General features: G+C 54.4%; 1 protein-coding gene across 3 annotated transcripts in view; it reads right to left on the reverse strand.

Annotated features, from left to right (window-relative positions):
* Positions 1 to 13,478, reverse strand: part of LOC116837739 (opioid-binding protein/cell adhesion molecule homolog) — a 703,728-nt gene that overhangs the window by 18,654 nt on the left and 671,596 nt on the right. The window lies entirely within an intron of this gene.

The raw sequence follows: 13,478 nt of genomic DNA on the forward strand, positions 1-13,478 counted from the left end.
GGGACACAAGAGCTTACCTTGCCCCGGTTAATATGTAGTGAAAGTGGAACGCTTGAGCGGTAAGAGATTGAGACGCCCACCCAGTCTCAAGCGAGCCGGGAGGGGTCTGAACCGGGGGTCAGCCCCAGTGCACGCGTGCACCCGAAGCCCCCGCACCATAGAGGGACTCGAGAGGACCCTGTGCCCCGGTCAATAGATAGCTAAAGTCAAACGCTTGCGAGGCAAGAGCTCAAGGGGCCCTCCCTTCTCAACAAACAGAGAAAGGGGGGCGGGGGTTGAACCAGCCACTCACCGGCTTGGGGCCAAGGAGCCCAACCCCAGGACTACCGAGGGAGCCACGGGCTGCCTGGGGCCCACTTCTCATGTACCATTTCCTGCAAGTGGCCCATCTTCAGCAGAAAAGAGAGGGAGCCCCCACAGCCCACTACTTCCTAGCCTGGCACTTAGGCCACTCAGTTGAGAGCTAAGTGCTCAGCTCAGCTCCCTGCTCTTCACGAAGAAGAAGATGAGGAAGAGAGGGGATGGGAACCGCCAACCTCCCAGCCGCTGGGCACGCGCTCCAACCGCTGCGCTAAGCGAACCGGCTGGCCTCTGCTTGTGGCCCAAATGGCTATGTCACCAAAGTGACCCTCCTTCGACAGAAAAGCCAGAGAGAGTCCCCACATGGGAACACCTCCTAGCCCAGCACTCAGGCCATTCAGCGGAGAGGCAGGAGATCAAGGTTCAAATCCCTTCTCAGCAAGAAGAAAGGGGTTTTGAACCCCAACTGGCCACACGCCGGGCATGCACCGCAGCCCCCCGCCCGCACCGGCCTGCTGCCTTCCTCTCTGGCCCCATGACTATGTAATGTAAGGAAGTGGAACAGCTTCAGCAGAAAAAAAAGAAAGAGTCAAGGGGCCCAAGCGAACACCTCTGAGTCTAGCAGCTGGCGCTTCACTTCAGAACAGGCCATTCAAGGCCTTCCTCAGCAAGCCAGGGAGGAGTTGAACTGGCTTCAGCCACACGCCGGGTAAGTACCCAAGCCGCAGGACTACACAGGGGTGCGTCTCGCAAGCCTGGCCACTTAACTACTGGATGACCGTGGCACAGCCTCGCCACGTTACCACCAGCAAGCCTCCGCAGCCTGTCCTTTCCTTCGGTATCGGGGCTCGCGCTCGAGAGGCTGCAGAGCCCTCCTCAACTCCCTGCTCGTCAGGCGGGGAGAAGGAAATTGACCCAGCGTCTTCCCCTCCCAGCCTCTGCTTGCCGGCCACGGCCAGGAACCCCTCAGGTGCCTAACCCTCTTAGTGTGAGCTGGTTAGGGACCCGCCCAACGCCCCGCAAAACAGCCCAGGGAGAAGGAGGCAGAGGCCTCCCGGGTAACTTTTAACCTAGTGGTTAGGGGGCCTCGCCTGGCATGGGGGCGGGGGTCGAGGGCTGCTTCGGGTTCCGCTGGGGAAAGAGACAGTTAAGGTTGGAGCTGCTAGAGGTCTAGCCAATCGTGGCTTGGGTGCAGAACGGGACTCGGGACCTATTATTCATTCACCCCCTTCACGCAACGCAAGACCCAGGGCTCACCCGCTGGAATTAGTAGGCGGCAGGTTTCACCCAAACCCGAGGCCGTACCTCGCGCCCCCCCGCGACGCACAGCCAGCCTGTGGAGCTCGTCGCCAATTGCTGTGGGGCGGGCCAAAACTGGAAGCGGGTTCAAAAAAAGAAGGGGAACGTGCGCGGGTCCCTCAGCGGCCGTTAGGCGAGACGGTCAGAGACGCGGCCCCGCGCTCGGGCCGTCCTTAGCCCGCTGCTGGGAGGGGCCGACGGGCCGGATCGCTTGATAATCGGCCTCTTCGGTTCGTTGCCTTTGAAGCGGGTGGCGTGGGCCGCTGCGGGAAGACAGGGCGGTGGGCTAGCTGGGCCATCGGTCTGATGCAATCTGCCCGTTCACGTTCTTAACGCTCCCCTCTGCCTGACGAGCGCAAGGGATTTGCAAAGGACTCCCCTACCGCCCGGGTGAGTGCCCTCCTCGTTGGGTCCTGGGCTAGAGTGATGGGAGCACCCTCACTTGAAGCTGTTCCACTTTAATGCCAGGCTGCCGGTCCCAGGTAAAGGCTGTGGCTCCCTCTCTGTTTCCCGTGGTTAGGCCTCACGGAGGGACCCTGAGGATGGCTCGTTCAAATCCCCTTTCTGCCTGCCCGGTAGGTTGTGGGGGCGGATTTGAAGAGGGCTCTCCTACAGCCTGTCTCCGCTCTGCCATTGCAGCGCTCTAGCGATGGGGGGTCTTGTGTTCCCCTCCTCTTGCCCGTGAAGCTGTTCAACTTTAATGAAATGTTATTTGGGCCGAGCCCCCGCAGCACCTTCCTCTGTAGCCCAGCGGTGTGGCTGTCGGTCTGTCTCGTGGCCCCTGCGGGTTCGAATCCTCTCTCGGCTGTGCGGCAAAGACCTTTGAAAGATACCCCCAGTGGTTCTGGGGCGGTCAAGGCCTTGGCTTATTTCTTTGCCCCGAGACAGTGTTCCAAGTTGATTAACTATTGTTCGGGCAAAGCAGCCGCCATGGTTCCGGCCATGGTCCAGCGGTTGGGGCCCCAGGGGTGGGAGGTGGGTGCTGTGGGTTCAATTCCCCAGGTCTGCTGATGCTCCAAAGACCTGGAGATGCGCCTTTAATACTGGCCGGGTAGGTTTTTGGGTCCCTCCATGCGGGGGCTGCGTTCCTCTTACCGGTGGCAGCTCTTCCACTTTAATTAACTGGCATTTGGGCCTCCCCCAGCTCCAGTTCCCTCTGTAGGTTGGTGGTGCTTCACCGGGGCGCCTGGGCTGGGGGCGGATGTGAGTTCAAATCTCCCCTGGGGTGCGTGTGCGCTCATCTGTCTGGGGTTGCGTTGGGTGTGCCTTCCTTCTTGCCTTTCAAAGCTGTTCCACTTTTTAATTGAATGGCCTTTGGTGGTCTGCCAGAGCCAGTAGCCTCTGTAGGCCGATGGTCGTGCTTTGGACCTGGGGTGCCGGAGACGTGGGCTCGAGCCTCGCCTGGCGTGCGTCCCCTGAGCTTTCTGTAAGAGCCAGGGGGCTGCCGGTCTCCTTCTTGCCTCTCGCGGCTGTTCCGCTTTAACTAAATGTGCTTTGGGCCGGCCCCGCAGCAACCCTCCCTCTCTAGTCCAGTGGTTAGGATACTCGCCTGGGTTGGGGGAGATCCTGGTTCAAGTCCCCCAGCTGCCTGTTCAGCAGGGACTTGCACAGGGATTTCCTGCCTCCTAGGCGACCGTCCTTTGCGGTGGGCCATCCTTGTCCGAACCCCCTCTCTTTCTCAAGAGGCCGTTGTCTTCTTGGGACGGAGAGGGGGTTCGGACAGGGATCGCTCACCAGTGACTCTCCCCAGGAGGTGGCGGCCCCCAGTTCACACCCCTCAAAAGAGCAGGGGAGTGCCCTGGGGTCTGCCACAACCTGGGCGTGTATCCTGATCATGGTGGACGAGAGAGAGGGGGGGGTTTTACTGCTCAGCAGCAAAAGCCCCTTTAATTAAAAGAGCAAGAGGCCCTGTGACAGGCCTCTTGCTCAGCTAGGAGGGGTCTCCTCTCACCCAGCAGCGGCCCACTCGGGCCGCAGAGCGGGGACTCCAACCCGGGCAACTCGCAATCCGAGCGAGCACCCTAACCCCCGTACCGTAGAGGGACACAAGAGCTTACCTTGCCCCGGTTAATATGTAGTGAAAGTGGAACGCTTGAGCGGTAAGAGATTGAGACGCCCACCCAGTCTCAAGCGAGCCGGGAGGGGTCTGAACCGGGGGTCAGCCCCAGTGCACGCGTGCACCCGAAGCCCCCGCACCATAGAGGGACTCGAGAGGACCCTGTGCCCCGGTCAATAGATAGCTAAAGTCAAACGCTTGCGAGGCAAGAGCTCAAGGGGCCCTCCCTTCTCAACAAACAGAGAGAGGGGGGTGGGGGCTTGAACCAGCCACTCACCGGCTTGGGGCCAAGGAGCCCAACCCCAGGACTACCGAGGGAGCCACGGGCTGCCTGGGGCCCACTTCTCATGTACCATTTCCTGCAAGTGGCCCATCTTCAGCAGAAAAGAGAGGGAGCCCCCACAGCCCACTACTTCCTAGCCTGGCACTTAGGCCACTCAGTTGAGAGCTAAGTGCTCAGCTCAACTCCCTGCTCTTCACGAAGAAGAAGATGAGGAAGAGAAGGGATGGGAACCGCCAACCTCCCAGCCGCTGGGCACGCGCTCCAACCGCTGCGCTAAGCGAACCGGCTGGCCCCCGCTTGTGGCCCAAATGGCTATGTCACCAAAGTGACCCTCCTTCGACAGAAAAGCCAGAGAGAGTCCCCACATGGGAACACCTCCTAGCCCAGCACTCAGGCCATTCAGCGGAGAGGCAGGAGATCAAGGTTCAAATCCCTTCTCAGCAAGAAGAAAGGGGCTTTGAACCCCAACCGGCCACATGCCGGGCACGCACCGCAGCCCCCCGCCCACACCGGGCTATTGGTTCTCAGGGTGGCCCCATGACTATGTAATGTAAGGAAGTGGAACAGCTTCAGCAGAAAAAAAAGAAAGAGTCAAGGGGCCCAAGCGCCCCAGGCGAACACCTCTGAGTCCAGCAGCTGGCGCTTCACTTCAGAACAGGCCATTCAAGTCCTTCCTCAGCAAGCCGGGGGAAGAGTTCAACTGGTTTCAGCCACACGTTGAGGAAGTACCCAAGCCACAGGACTACGTCTCGCAAGCCTGGTCACTTAACTACTGAATACATTTAACTTCAGAATAGGCCATTGAAGTTGGGGAGAAGTTGAACTATCATGGACCCTTGACTATGTTATGTAAATGGAACATGCCCCTGCCACTCCTCCAGTTGAAAGGCATAATCGAACCACAACCCTGACACCTCCTGCCACTCATTAGTGTAAAGACATCATCAAAGCATAACCCTGACAAGTCCCTGCAAAGCCTCTGACACACCCCGAGGACGCCCCCAGACTAACAGTATTACTGAAACAAAATCCTGACATGCCCCCACCAAGCCCCAGACACGCCTCCAGGGTAAAGGGATAATCAAACCACAACCATGACACTTGCCCACCTTGTCCCTGTCACGCCTCCGCCACGCTCCAGACTAAAGGCATAGTCGAACTACAACTCTGATACACTCCTCTGAATATTCTGACATGCAGAAGGTATAATCAGTGTATAATCCTGACATACCCCAGCCAAGCCCCTATACATGCCACCAGGCTAAAGCCATCATCGAACTACAACCCTGACACGCCTCCCGGCTAAGGGCATGATTGAACCACAACCCTGACACGTTCCTGACATGCCCCATGACACCCCCCAGGCTAAAGGCATAATCAAACCACAACCGTGACACGCCCCCAGGCTAAAGGCATAATTGAACAACAACACTGACATGCCTCCACCATGCCCCTGACACGCCACCACAACACCCACGGGCTAAAGGAATATTAGAACCACAACCCTGACACAACCCCGCCATGCCCCTAACATGCCCCCACTACGGACCCAGTCTAAAGGCATAATCGAACCACAACCCTGACATGCTCCTGCCAAGCCTTTGACATGCTCCTGATATGCCTGCCAGCTAAAGGCATAACCGAACCACAACCCTGACACGCCCCTGCCAAGCTCGTGACACAGCCCCACCACACCCCTGACACACCACCACCACACCGCTAGTCTAAAGGGAAATCAAATTAAAACTCTGGACATGCTCCCACCACGCCCCCAGTCTAAAGGCATAATTGAACCACAACCATAATATACTCCTGGCCAAGCTCATGACACAGCCCCACCACACCCCTGACACGACCCCAGGCTAAAGGCATCATCGAACCACAACCCTGACACACCCCTGCCATGCCCCCAGCCTAAAGGCATAATTGAAACATCACTCTGATATGCCCCCACTATGCCCTTGACATATCCCCGCCATGCCCCTAGTCTGAAGGCATAATCAAACCACAACCCTTACATGACTCTGCCAAGCCCCTGACACGCCCTTGCCACGCGGCCAGGCTAAAGGCATAATTTAACGAGAACCCTCACATGACCTCACCATGCTCATGACACACCCCCAGGCTAAAGGCATAATCAAACCACAATCCTGGCATGCCCCTGCCAAGACCCTGACATGCTGCCAGGCTAAAGGCAACATCAAAATACAACCTTGACACGTCGTTGACACGACCCCAGGCTAGAGGTCTGATTGAACCACAACCCTGACATGCTCTGCCAAAACCCTGCCATGCCCCTGACAGGCCCCCCAGACTAAAGGCATAATCGAACCATAACCCTGACGTGACCCCGCCAACTCCCGTCACGACCCTGACACGCCCCCAGGCTAAAGATATAATTGAACCAGAACCCTGACATACCCCTGCCAAGCCCCCGACACACCGCCAGGCTAAAGGCATCATCGAACCACAACCCTGACATGCCCCTGACACACCCCTGCTACACTCCCAGTCTAAAGGCATATGTAGCGCGATTCACCCCTGCATCGCCTCTTGCTGGTCGTTTCAGGAATTAGCTCTCAAGCTGTTGGAGCGCCCTCTGCAGGCCTGTGTCCCAGTACCTCCTGGCCCTCGTGTCCCTCCCACACCCAATGCCCTGTTAACTGGGGGACTGTCCCCTAGCAGTCACCCCTCAGTCTTAGGATCTCCTCTCCCTGGGGAACCCCCAACCACTATCCCCACCTTGCCTCAGGATATGGCTACTGCCAGTTATTGTCTAGCCCCCGCTCCCTGGGGCAGACTGCAGTCTCAGCCTACTCATCACTGGCAAGGTTGGGTTTGGACCTGCTGCCTTGGCCTATCCTTGGGCTGTCCTCTGCAACCCCCAGTACCTGTTGGCCTTGTGCTAGGCCACAGCCTGGGATTTTCCAAGCTGGAGCTCCCCAGCTCCTCTGCCTTTTCCCAGCCCTGGTCCACTCAGGTACCCTATGTCCAGCTCCCTGCAGCCAGGCCCTTCTCTCTCTGAATGCAGAAAGAGACTGCTGAGCTTCTGGCTTCCAGCCTTTTGTGGCCTGATCGGGGTGTGGCCCAGCTGCAGCCACTTCCCCAATCAGCCCAGCTTTTAGACCTGCAGCCCTCTCCAGGGCTGCTTTTACCAATGCAGCCCTCTTTCAGGGCTGATTTCAAACCCTTCAGGGCAGGAGCAGGTGTCCACCCCGCTACAGCATAATTGAACCACAACCCTGACACGACCCCACCAAGTCCCAGACACACTCCTGAGCTAAAGGCATGATTGAACCACAATCCTGACATGCCACTGACATGCCCCCATTCTAAAGGCATAATCGAACCACAACCCTAACAAGCCCCTGACGCACCCAGGCTAAAGAGATAATTGAACTACAACCCTGACATGACTCAGCCAAGCCCCTGACACGCCCCAGCCATGCCCCCAGGCTAAAGGCATAATTGAACCACAACACTGCCACGCTCCCACCATGCTCCTGACATGCCCCTAGGCTAAAGGCACAATCGAACCACAACCCTGACATGCCCCCACCAAGCCTCCAACACCCCCCCAGGCTAAAGGCTTAATCAAACCACAACCCTGACACACCCCCGCCATAGTCTTGACATGCCTGCAGGCTAACAGCATAATCGACCCACAACCCTCACACACATACCCCAGGCTAAAGGCATAATCAAAGCGCAACCCTGATATGCCCCTGCCAAGCCTGTGACTTGCCCCCAACATGCCCCCAGGCTAAAGGCATAATCAAATGACAACACTGACACACCCTTGCCAAACCCCTGACATGCCTCCCCACCACACTCCCAGGCTAAAAGCATCATTGAACTTCAACCCTGACATGGCTACAGGCAATCAAACTACAACGCTGACACGCCCCCGCCTCGCCCCCAGGCTAAAAGCATAATCTAGCCACAACCCTGACACGCCCCCGATGCGCCCCCCCCCCCAGGCTAAAGGCATAATCGAACCACAACCCTGCTATGCCCCCATGACGTCCCTAGCACACCCCTGTCATGCCCCTGCCACGTCCACTCCCAGGTTAAATGCATAATTGAACCAGAACCCTTCACGACCCTGCCAAGTCCCCCCAATACACCCCCCAGGCTAAAGGCGTAATCAAAGCACAACCCTGACACGCCCCCGCCAAGCCCCTGACACGCCCCCAGGCTAAAGGCATAATTAACCACAACCCTGCCACGCCCCCAACACTCCCCCCCCCAGCTAAAGGCATAATCGAACCACAACCCTGACACATCCCCACAACACCCCCATAGATTAGCTGCATCATCAAAAGACACACCCCCTATGATGCCCCCATAGGCTGTAGACATCCTGGCTAAGCCACTGACACAACCCGGCACACTCTCACCATGCCCCTGTCATGTCTGCATAGGTTCCAGCCATTGCCGTAACACACCCCTGACACTTGCCCACTACACCTCTGTAGGGTTGAAGCAGCCGTGATACACGCCCCCCCCCCCCCCATAGCCTTGAGGAAACCCTCCCGCCATGGCCCTGACATGGTTCCATAGGCTCTAGGCAGCCTTGAAACATGCCCCCACCATATCCCTGACACCCTTGTGTGCTCACATCAGCCTTGATACAGGCTTCTGCCAAGCCCGTGTACACTCGGAACACACCCTTGAAACATCCTGGTGTCCCCATGTCATCCTCAGACCACACCTCTGATCCTGCCTCCATCCATGCCCTCCCCATGTGTGGGCTGACTATTCCCCTTCCACACCCTTATTTGTACCCCTCTGCCCAATGTGCCCCCACTACTGCTCTGTGTGCAAGGAGACCCGTCCGTTCACACTTCACTGTGGGGCAGGGCTGGCTTTAGGCAGTGCAGGGCCCAATTCAAACATTTTCAGCGGGGCCCCAGCAGGCATGACTTAAAAAAAAAAAAATGTTAAAAAAAAAAAGCCTTTAATTTCTTGGGAACCAGGTCCCTATAAAAAGTTCTGATTTAAAGGATGTGCCACGGTATGTATTTTTTTTACCAATAGTGTTACCATACGTCCGTATTTTCCTCCCAGATGGCGATTTAAGGACCAAAAAGCCTGACGTGTCCGGGAAAATATGGCTATCTGTTAACTCTACCTAAAGTCCTTTTTTAAAAGCCCGGCCTGAACTAGAAATGAGCTCTGTTTTACATGTGTGAGTCCCCACCACTCCCTAGGGGTGTGCTAGGGTGATCAGATGTCCTGATTTTATAGGGACAGTCCCAATTTTTGGGTCTTTTTCTTATATAGGATCCTATTACCCTGTCCCGATTTTTCACACTTGCTGTCAGGTCACCTAGGGTGTGCACATATGTGGCTCCCTGCAAGGTTGCTACCCTGGGAACTGCAGAGCACCAGTGGACATGGGGCTGTCTGGAGGCACGGCAGGGGCTGACTGGAGGTAGGGTCTGGCTGCAGGCAGGTCAAGGGGTGTGGGGCTGGCTGGAGACAGCGGTGTGTGAGGTGGGATGGCTGGCTTCAGGCAGGGCCGCAGGCGGGTGCAGCATGGGTTGGCAGGGCTGGAGACAAAGGCGTGCAGGACTGGCTGGCTTCAGGCAGGGGTGTGTGGCAGGGGATGGCTAGAGATAGGGCAGGGGGTGCAGTGCTGGTGTGGGCATGGGGTGCAGGGCTGGTGCGGGCAGGGCAAGGGGTGTGGCAGGGGCTGGCTGGAGATGGGCTGGCTGCAGGGAGGGTGCGCGGGGCTGGCTGGAGATAAGGCGGGGGTGTGGGGCTGGCTGGAGACAGGGGCTGGTGCAGGGCAGGTGGTGTGGGGCTGCTGCAACGGGTTGGCTGCAGGCAGGGACTGGTGTGGGCCAGGTAGGGGTGTGTGGGGTGGGTGCAGCAGGGGTGGCTGCAGGCAGGGGGTGCAGGTACAGGGGGTACAGCCCACCCTGTACAGTGAGTGCCCCCTCCTCCTCCCTCCCCCACCAGGGTAGCAGCAGCAGCCCAGGGTTCGGGGGCTATTTAAAGGGCCCAGGGCTCCCCTGCTTCTACCACCCCGGCCCTTTAAATAGCCATGGGAGCCCTGGGGAAGCAGTGGGGCTCCGGTGGCTATTTGAAGGGCTGGGGCAGTAGAAGCAACGGGAGCTCCAGACTTTTTAAATATCCCCCAGAGCCCCGCAGCCCTACCCCAGGGCTCCAGCAGTGGGGCTCTGGTGGCAATTTAAAAGGCCTGGGGCTCCAGACCCTTTAAATTGCCCCCCTGGGGAAGTCAGGCTCTTGACGGTATGCTGTACTGGGGCTTGGGCACGGGGCCCTCTTACGGGTAGGGCCCAATTCAGGGGAATTGGTTGAATTGGCCTAAATCCGGCCCTGCTGTGGAGTGTCTTTTATATAGACGAGAGAGATAACTCAGGGGTTTGAGCATTGGTTTCCTAAATGCAGGGTTGTGAGCTCAATCCTTGAGAGGGCCACTTCGGGATTGGGAGCAAAATCAGTACTTGATCCTGCTAATGAAGGCAGGGGGCTGGACTCAATGATCTTTCAGGCCCCCTTTCAGCTCTATGAAATAGATATATATCCATGAAGGACAAAGAGATGACATTGCCTTTATTTGACTTGTAACCTCAAACATGCGACCACCACCCCATGTCCAAAACTAGCAGAGAATGTTCATGTTCTGTCTCTCATTGTAACTGCTGGCACCTGTTGCTCTGAAGTAGTATGTCTTTACAAAGCACTGCCATGCAGCCCATCTTCCACAGTATTTTATCTTCTCCCTGTAGAACATCATTCCCATGCCGGGAATGCTGCGCTGAAGCCCGGACGCTGTTGACTAGTGCACAGCAACTGAAGCCTGGACGCTGTTGACTAGTGCACCGCAACCTGGACCCAAGTCCTATGTCAGGAGGCAAAAGTGAAGGAGAACTGCAGGAGGGAAGGTACTGTGCAGTACTGAAATAGTTGAGTTAAGGCCGACAGCCAAGGTAAAATCGAATCCAAAAGAAACACTCAGTTAATGAGAAATGATAATGGAACCGTATCTAGACATTGTCTGATTAAAATTCATATACTTTAATAACATACAGAATTGTTTAGAATCACTCCCTTTGAGTACATAAAACAAAGACGTTTATAGTTTATTTCCATTCTAGCAGCTTTGTTTGAAAATGAAACCAGACTCTTTTATACCTAGCAAGGAGACTTTGCATTAGCTTCACTTTCGTCTGCTCACGTAGCACTTCAGTGGTGCAAGTTTTACCTTACAAATCTCCCCCACCCCCCACTAAATCCATAAAGCTGCTTGCATTGGAACTGAAACGAGGCCATAATGGGAGTATTTCTGTTCAGCATAGATTCTGTAAAGATTCAGTCCACCCCAAATTAAAAGTTTGGGCTTCTCGCAAACTGACAGTGTCCCTGTAACGGTGTCCTGAAGGGGGGAAACATACACATTAGGATGCTGCATCTTGTTATGTCTTTATGATGTACAAAGGCAACCTTATACATTTATTTAATTCATCAAGCATATGCTCCCTTGATTGTTTGTTTTAAGCTATTAGAAGTAGCAGAAACATCAAGTCTGGACATCTCTGCTTTCAGTGAAAGACTTGCTGGGGTCTCAGAGAAAAGTTTGCCAAGCTTTGTCAGCCTTTGGCAATGAAAGAGTGAATAATTAACAAAGAGAACTTTTCTGCTGTTTGTGGGACATTTGCCTTCAATAAGTTTATTATTAATAATAATAATAATAATAATAATTAATCAGGTTTCAATTCCTCAGTGTTGGTGATGTCCAAATCCTCCAATTTCTCTGGTAGCCACAGTGTAAACAAGACCTCACTTTCTAAGGGTGAAATGAAGCAAGCGCATACTTCTTCCCATGTCCCCACACCCCAACCACCTTTTAAATATATCATAAAGAAATCAAAAAAGGGCACACATCCAATCTTTGCTTTCCTTTGTGGGTCACCTTTAAGGCAAAATCCTCAACCATCTTGTGGCAGTTGTGCCCTCAGATTGATTCTGCTGTGTAAGTGCCCTGAGAGTTTTTAGTTGTTTAAATGTACAAAGCAAATAAGCATCTGACCTGGTATAAACAGTGTAACATTACTGATATCAATGGATTTGCACCCACTCATAGATCTGAAACTGACCATGTGCAGTGAAGTCCTCAAAGCATAAGCCCATCAAATAAACACTGCAGCCTCTCCCTGCTGGAGCTCAGGAACTCTGCAGATCCCTGGCACTGACTGATAGTCATTTGTCCAAATCCTTTGATTATCCGAAGGAATGTCATGTCCCCTGTTACATTTGTATAACTGAGTTTGCCCTGCTTTATTCAAAACAACTAGAGGCTCATTCTATCACGGCAGCCCAACCCTGCAAAATACCAGCACTGCAAAGCCGTGCATGGGTCTGTAAAACTGGAATACACTTTGCCAGATTGACTTCTGCAAAGATGGGACCAAGGCAGCTGTGACTAATGTGTATTTATACGAACTGGCTCCTTCCTGCTTAGAAGAAAAATCTGTGCCCGGTCAGTTCCTTCCTTCCATCCTTCCTTAGAACACATCGCTGCCCTTAAATCTGTGCATGCTTGCCCACTTGGGCTGATCTAGGAGTCAGTCATCATTCGTAACAAGCCTACGTGACAAAGGCGTCTGGGTGTTGCAAGCAAATGAAGGGAGGAACATGCTGTATCAACCTGCCCGTGCTGTAGGTTCACTTATTTCTAAAACAGAGGACAATGGAGACAGACAGGGAGAGAACAGAAAGGGGAGGGGGAGAAAATATATAATTCATGTTTTCAGACAGTTGATCAAAGAATGATCATTAGAAAGGTGAGTACACACTGATGATCATGCGCATGCCGCTGACATGGTTACACAGAACAGGCAGGAAGTGTGGTTACCATCGGAAAAAATGACAGCATCTCTCTCTCCATACATTCTGCCTCACATTTACTTGTCTACACTTGAAAGACAATTTGGATTAAGGGAGGTTGTGAATTTAAAGCACAGTAGCTATTCCTGAATAACCGTGTGTGGACGCTCTTATTTCAGAATAAGCAAGCTTTGTTCTGGTTTAGCTTAATCCAGTTTGAAAATGGATTAAACTACACAGGAACAAGGCAATCTTATTTCAGAATAAGTGTGTCCACATGTGGAGTTATTTGAGAATAGTTATTCTGGGATAATCCCATGTGCAGAGAAGCCCGCAGTGATGAGGGTCTACTACAGAGGAAGCTATATACTTTTCTGCCGGGGGTATCAGCACAAATATCAGCGAAGTACATGGGATCATAATGACAGGGGCTGAGGCATAGGGAGAGAACACTGCTAGATTTTCAGATGCCAGGTGAGACTGGCAGGTGAACTCAACAGCCTGCAACCTGGGAGGGACTAGGAGACAATAAACTTGGACCCCTCTGCTCTATGTTATATCACTTTGCAGAATGCAACCCCGGTTTTAAAGAAGACTCCGGCAGAGCAATGTCTCTGACCTCCGGCCCCGCTCACTGCTTTGCCACGAGAAAATGCTGAGCAGGTCTGCTGGCGAGGACGG

Source organism: Chelonoidis abingdonii, chromosome 18 (assembly GCF_003597395.2).
Source record: "Chelonoidis abingdonii isolate Lonesome George chromosome 18, CheloAbing_2.0, whole genome shotgun sequence".
Classification (NCBI taxonomy): Eukaryota; Metazoa; Chordata; order Testudines; family Testudinidae; genus Chelonoidis; species Chelonoidis abingdonii.